General features: G+C 43.8%; 1 pseudogene; it reads left to right on the top strand.

The window, feature by feature from the left end:
• The first annotated feature begins 2182 nt into the window (after positions 1–2182).
• LOC116271608 lies at positions 2183–2635 on the top strand (annotated as a pseudogene).
• The last annotated feature ends 5277 nt before the right edge of the window (positions 2636–7912 follow it).

The following is a 7912-nucleotide window of genomic DNA, read 5'->3' as shown; positions in this document are numbered from 1 at the left end:
CCGGGCGCGGTGGCTCAAGCCTGTAATCCCAGCACTTTGGGAGGCCGAGACGGGTGGATCACGAGGTCAGAAGATCGAGACCATCCTGGCGAACACGGTGAAACCCCGTCTCTACTAAAAAATACAAAAAAACTAGCCGGGCGAGATGGCGGGCGCCTGTAGTCCCAGTTACTTGGGAGGCTGAGGCAGGAGAATGGCGTAAACCCGGGAGGCGGAGCTTGCAGTGAGCTGAGATCTGGCCACTGCACTCCAGCCCGGGCGACAGAGCGAGACTCCGTCTCAAAAAAAAAAATAAAAATAAAAATAAAAATAAAAATCACATGATTATCTCAATAGATGCAGAAAAAGCATCTGACAAAATTCTGCATTGCTTTAGGATTAAAACTCTCGGCAAAATTGTCATGGAGGGGACATACCTTAAGGTAATAAAAGCCATCTATGACAAACCCACAGCCTACATTATACTGAATGGGAAAAGGTTGGAAGCACTACCCCTGACAACTAGAACAAGACAAGGATGCCCACTTTCAACCACTTCTATTCGACATAGTACTGGAAGTCTTAGCCAGAGCATTCAGACAAGAGAAAGAAATAAAGGGCATCCAAATTGGTAAACAGGAAGTCAAACTGTGACTATTCACTGATTGTATTGTATCATCTGATGATATATTACACCTAGAAAACACTGAAGACTCATCTAAAAAGCTCCTAGATCTGAAAAATGAATTCAGTAAAGTTTCAGGATACAAAATCAATGTATATAACTCAGTAGCACTGTTATACACAAACAGCAACCAAACTGAGAATCAAGTCAAGAATTCAAGCCCTGTTACAACAGCTGCAAAAATAATAATAATAATTAGGAATATACTTAACCAAGGACATGAAAGATCTCTACAAGGTAAACACAAAACAGGTTTAAAATAAATTACAGATGGCACTAACAAATGTAAACACATTTTATGCTCATGGATAGGTAGAGTGAATATTGTGAACATGACCATAATGCCAAAAACAATCTACAAATTCCATGTAATCTCCATCAAAATAACATAATCATTCCCCACAGAACTAAAAGAAAAAGAAAAAGAAAAAAAAAGACAATTATAAAATTCATATGGAAGGCCAGGCTCAGTGGCTCATGCCTGTAATCCCGGCACTTTGGGATGCTGAGACGGGTGGATCACCCAAGGTTGGGAGTTTGAGACCAGTCTGACCAACATGGAGAAACCCCATCTCTACTAAAAATACAAAATTAACTGGGCATAGTGGCACATGCCTGTAATCCCAGCTACTCAGGAGGCTGAGGCAGGAGAATCACTTGAACCTGGGAAGCGGAGGTTGCAGTGAGCTGAGATCGCGCCATTGCACACCAGCCTGAACAACAAGAGCAAAACTTCGTCTCAAGAAACAAATAAATAAATAAATAAAATTAATATAAAACCAAAAAAGAGCCCGCATAGCCAAAGTAAGACTAAGTAAGAAGAGCAAATCTGGAGGCACAGCATTACCCAATTCAAACTATACCACAAGGCAATATTTACCAAGACGGCATGGTATTAGGATAAAAATAGCATGTAGACCAATGAAACAAAATAGCAAACCCAGAAATAAAGCCAAATACTTAAAGCCAACTAATATTTCACAATGTCAACAAAAACATAGTGTGAAAAGGACACCCGATTCAACAAATGGTGCTGAGATAATTGACAAGCCACATGTAGAATACGGAAATTGGATCTTCATCTCTCACCTTACACAAAAGTCAACTCAACATGGGACAAAGACTTAAATCTAAGACCTGAAGCTATAAAAATTCTAGAAGATAACATCAGAAAAACCGTTTTTGGACCTTGGCTTAGGCAAAGAGTTTATAATCAAGAACCTAAAAGCAAATGCAAAAAAAATTCCATAAATGGGACTTAATTAAACTAAAAACTTCTGCACAACAAAAGAAAAAATCAGCAGAGTAAAGAGAGAGAACTCACAGAATAGGAGAAAATCTTCACAAACAAAGCATCCAACAAAATAACTAATATCCAGAATCTACAAGAAACTTGAACAAATTAACAAGAAAAAAAATAATCCCCTGAAAATGTGGCTGAAGGACATGAACAGACAATTCTCAAAATAAGATATACAAATGACCAACAAATGTATAAAAAAATAAATAAATAAAAATGCTTGGAAACCTATCAGTAAGGACCAAATGCCAAATAACCAAAGAAAGAAGGTGAGTCAAGGATGTACTCCTCTCGAGAGCTTGGATTGCTGAGCTTTGGGAGTCAGCACTGGGCCTGCTTGGAGTTCTAAGCAAATGGAAGAGTTCAATCATGTTTGCACCCGTGGTAATGTGTGCTTTGTGTAGGAACAAGACTCTGCTACAGAGTCCCCATGTTGTTGCTGATTGTTGGAGGTTCCTTTGGTCTTTGTGAGTTTTCACAAATCTGATATGATGCTGTGAAGATTAAAACTGATCCCGAGTTGGAAAAAAAAACTTAAAGCGAATAAAGTATCTTTAGAGTTAGAATATGAGAAAATAAAGGACTCCATTTTTGATGGCTTGAAGAATATTCAAGGACTCAGGTCTTGGAAAGATCCTGACCTCTTCCAAAAAGGAAATCCAGAAATTCTTTTTTTTTTTTTTTTTTTTTTTTTTGAGACGGAGTCTCGCTCTGTCACCCAGGCTGGAGTGCAGTGGCCGGATCTCAGCTCACTGCAAGCTCCACCTCCCGGGTTCACGCCATTCTCCTGCCTCAGCCTCCCGAGTAGCTGGGACTACAGGCGCCTGCCACCTCGCCCGGCTAAGTTTTTGTATTTTTAGTAGAGACGGGGTTTCACTGTGTTAGCCAGGATGGTCTCGATCTCCTGACCTCGTGATCCGCCCGCCTCGGCCTCCCAAAGTGCTGGGATTACAGGCTTGAGCCACCGCGCCCGGCCCAGAAATTCTTAAGACTAAGACTTGAGGCCGGGCACGGTGGCTCACGCCTGTAATCCCAGCACTTTGGGAAGCCGAGGTGGGTGGATCATGGGGTCAGGAGATCAAGAACATCCTGGCTAACGCGGTGAAGTCCCGTCTCTACTAAAAAATACAAAATATTAGCCGGGCGTGGTGGCGGGCGCCTGTAGCCCCAGCTACTCGGGAGGCTGAGGTAGGAGAATGGCGTGAACCCGGGAGGCGGAGCTTGCCGTGACCGAGATTGCGCCACTGCACTCCAGCCTAGGCTACAGAGCCAGACTCCCTCTCAAAAAACAAAAAACAAAAAAAAAGACTAAGACAACTTGACTATGCTGATTGTTTTTATTTTTGTTCTTGTTTTAAATAAAAATGTTATCAACTGGACTTTCTAATACATACCCCTATCAAGTGGAAAGAAAATTCCAGGCTCATGGAAACCTGGATATGGGTAATTTGATGGCAGATAATCTTGATAAAAGGTCAAGTACAGGTTTTTTTATACATCCCAATTATATTATCTGCCGATGAAAGTAACGGTGTTGGCCACATATATTTTACACCTCAAAATAAAAAATGTGAATACTGAAGAAAAAAAAAAAAGAAAAGAAAAAATGCTCAACATCACTAATTATCAGGAAAATTCAAATCAAAACCAGAACGTCTCAACATCACTAATTATCAGGAAAATTCAAATCAAAACCAGAACGTTTACACTGTTGGTGGTAACGTAAACTAATACAATCACTATGGAAAACAGCCAAGGTTTTTTTTTTGTTTTGTTTTTTGTTTTTTAAACAGAGTCTCGCTCCTTCACCCAGGCTGGAGTGCAGTGGCACGATCTCAGCTCACTGCAACCTCCGCCTCCCAAGTTCAAGCAATTCTTCTGTCTCAGTCTCCCAAATAGCTGAAATTACAGGCACATGCCACCACGCCCAGCTAATTTTTGTATTTTTATTAGAGACGGGGTTTCACTTTGTTGGTCAGGCTGCTCTTGAACTCATGACCTCAGGTGATCCACCCGTCTTGACCTCCCAAAGTGCTGGGATTACAGGCGTGAGTTACCATGCCCATCCCATCAGGGGATTTTTTAAAGAACTAAAAGTAGAACTACCATTTGATTCAGCAATCCTACTACTATTTACATGCAGACAAAAGTCATTATGTAAAAAGACACTTGCACATACATGTTTATAGCAGCACAATTTGCAATTGTAAAAATATGGGACCAGCCTAAATGCCCATCAGCTATCAAGTAGATAAAGAAAATGTGATATATATGTATATATCATGAAATACTCAGCCATAAAACAAAAAAATGAACAATGACATTCACAGCAACTTGGATAAAGCTGAAAACTACTATTCTTTTTTTTTTTTTTTTTTTGAGACGGAGTCTCATCCTGTCACCCTAACTGGAGTGCAGTGGCATGATTTCGGCTCACTGCAACCTCCACCTCCCAGGTTCAAGCAATTCTCCCACCTCAGTCTCCCGAGTAACTGGGACTACAGGTGTGTGCCACCACACCTGGCTAATTTTTTGTATTTTTAATAGAGACTGGGTTTCACCATGTTGGCCAGGCTGGTCTTGAACTGCTGACCTCAGGTAATCTGCCCACCTCAGCCTCCCAAAGTGGGGGGATTACAGGTATGAGCCACCGTGCCTGGCCTGAAGACCATTACTCTAAGTGAAGTAACTCAGGAATATAAAACCAAACATCGGCCGGGCGCGGTGGCTCAAGCCTGTAATCCTAGAACTTTGAGAGGCCGAGACGGGCAGATCACGAGGTCAGGAGATTGAGACCATCCTGGCTAACACAGTGAAACCCCGTCTCTACTAAAAAATGCAAAAAAATAGCCGGGCAAGGTGGCGGGCGCCTGTAGTCCCAGCTACTCAGGAGGCTGAGGCAGGAGAATGGCGCAAACCCGGGAGGCGGAGCTTGCAGTGAGCTGAGATCCTGCCACTGCACTCCAGCCTGGGCGACAGAGCGAGACTCCATCTCAAAAAAAAAAAAAAAAAAAACAAACCACACATCATATGTTCTCACTTACAAGTCGGAGACAAGCTATGGGGATTCAAAAGTATAAGAATTATATAATGGACTCCAGGAACTCAAGGGGACGAGTGCAAGAGTGAGGGTTAAAAGACTACACATTGGGTACAGTGTACACTGCTTAGTTGCTGGGTGCTACAAAACCTCAGAAATCACCACTAAAGAAGCTATGTAATTAAATACCACCTGTACCCCAAAAACTATTAGAATAATAATAGTAACAAAAATTTCCAAAAATACCCACGTAAGTTTATGTTTATATGCGTTGGCATTTTTTGGTGTTTTTTTTTTTTTTTTAATTTTTTTGTGGTTTTTTTTTTTTTTTTTTTTTTGAGATGGAGTTTCGCTCTTGTTGCCTAGGCTGGATTGCAATGGCGCGATCTCAGCTCACCGCAACCTCAGCCCCCTGGGTTTAAGCAATTCTCCTGCCTCAGACTCCCGAGTAGCTCGGATTACAGGCATGCACCACTATGCCCAGCTAATTTTGTATTTTTAGTATTTTCTCCATGTTGGTCAGGGTGGTCTTGATCTCCCGACCTCAAGTGATCTGCCCACCTCGGCCTCCCAAAGTGCTGGGATTACAAGCATGAGCCACTGCGCCCAGCCTGGCATTTTTTTAGAAATGATCTCACTCTGTCACCCAGGATCATGGCTCACTGCAGCCTCGAGCTCCTGGGCTCAGGCAATCCTCCTGCCTAAGCCTCCTGAATAGCAGGTAATACAGGTGTAGGCCACCACGCCCAGCTAATTTTTGTATATTTTGTAGACATGGGCTTTTGCCATATTGGTATCAAATTTCTGAGTTTAAACAGACTTTGTGTCTTGTCCTCCCAAAGTGCTGGGATTACAACTATGAGCCACCATGCCTGACTGGAATCTTCTTTTTATATGATATAGAAAAGCTAAATATCTTTAGATCTGTTAGTTTACAGAAAATTTGAAAAAAAATCTTTTATTAAAAATATAGGCCAGGCATGGTGGCTCATCACGAGGTCAGGAGATCGAGACCATCCTGGCTAACACAGTGAAAACCCATCTCTACTAAAAATACAAAAAAATTCGCTGGGCGTGGTGGCAGATGCCTGTAGTCCCAGCTACTCGGGAGGCTGAGGCAGGAGAATGGCGCGAACCCAGAAGGCGGCAGAGCTTACAGTGAGTGGAGACTGCGCCACTGCGCTCTAGCCTTGGCGACAGAGCGAGACTCCATCTCAAAAAAATAAATAAATAAAATATAAAATAATACATATATATATATATATATATATTTTTTTTTCCTCCAGCTGAACTTTGTAACAATTCCAACTGAACATGAAGTTTCCTAGCCAGAACTCAGAGGAGGGAATGAATCCGGTGTGCAGACTTGACAGATGCAGAGGCACGGAAGTCCTGCTTGCTCTCTCAGCAGGGAGGCTTGTAGCCTGTGGCAAGTTTCCAGGCCTGTGGCAAGTTCCCACTGCCTGGAAACAAGCTCGGTGCTGTTGGGGGGTGCATGGTGGGAGCTAGACTGGCCTTTTGGGTTGTATGGGAGCTGGGTGAGGCCTGTTACTGCCTGCTTTTTCCTACTTTCCTGACAACCTGCATCACACAGCAGAGGCAATCATAGTCCTCCTGGGAACATAACTTCATTGACCTAGGAACCTCACCCACTTCCCCTACAGCAGCCACAGCAAGCCCCACCCAAAGGGAGTCTGAGCTTAGACTTGCCTAGCTCTGCCCCCACCTGATGGGCCTTCCCTCTGTACCTTCGTAGCTGAAGACTAAGGGCATATACTCTTGGGAATTCTAGGGCCTCATCCACCACCTGGTTCTCCTCATACTACCACAGCTGACGCTCTCTGGAAAGTGCCACCTCCCAGCAGAAGGCCAACTAGCACAAACATAGAGCATTAAACCACCAAAGCTGAGAACCCTCACAGAGTCCATTTCACCCCTCTGCTACCTGCCCCAGAACAGGTGCTGGTATTCACGGCTGAGAGACTCGTATGCAGTTCACATCACAGGACTCTGTGAAGACAACCACAAGTACGAGCGTCGATCTGGGTAGACTTGCTGGGTGGCTAGATCCAGAAGAGAGACAACAATTAGTGCAGCTAGGCTCACAGGAAGCCATATAGATGGAAAAAGGGGAAAGTACTACATTAAGGGAACACCCCATGGGACAAAAGAATCTGAATAACAGCCTTCAGCCCTAGACCTTTCCTCTGACAGAGGCTACCCAGATGAGAAGAAACCAGAAAATCAATTCTGGTAATATGTCAAAACAAAGCTCTTTATCACCCCCAAACAATCACACTAGCTCTCTAGCAATCCATCCAAACAAAAAATAAATCCCTGATTTACCTGAAAAAGAATCCAGGAGGGCTGGGCACGGTGGCTCACGCCTGTAATCCCAGCACTTTGGGAGGCCAAGATGGGCAGATCACGAGGTCAGGAGTTCAAGACCAACCGGACCAACATGGTGAAACCCCGTCTCTACTAAAAGTACAAAAATTAGCCGGGCATGGTGGCGCATGCCTGTAATTCCAGCTACTCAGAGGGCTGAAGCAGGAGAATCACTTGAACCCGGGAGGCGGAGGTTGAAGTGAGCTGAGATTGTGCCATTGCACTCAAGCCTGGGTGACAGAGTGACACTCTGTCTCAAAAAAAAAATAAAAAATAGGCCAGGCATGGTGGCTCACGCCTATAATCCCAGCACTCTGGATGGCCGAGTTGGGTGGATCACCTGAGGTTGGGAGTTTGAGACCAGCCTGACCAACATGGAGAAACCCCATCTCTACTAAAAATACAAAATTAGCCAGACACGGTGGAGCATGCCTGTAATCCCAGCTACTCGGGAGGCTGAGGCAGGAGAATCACTTGAACCCGGGAGGCAGAGGTTGCAGTGAGCCAAGCCTGAGCCATT

This window comes from Papio anubis, chromosome 20, assembly GCF_008728515.1.
Source record: "Papio anubis isolate 15944 chromosome 20, Panubis1.0, whole genome shotgun sequence".
In the NCBI taxonomy this organism is placed as follows: domain Eukaryota; kingdom Metazoa; phylum Chordata; class Mammalia; order Primates; family Cercopithecidae; genus Papio; species Papio anubis.
The sequence above is the reverse complement of the archived record's forward strand: the minus strand, read 5'-3'. Positions and strand labels throughout refer to the sequence as shown.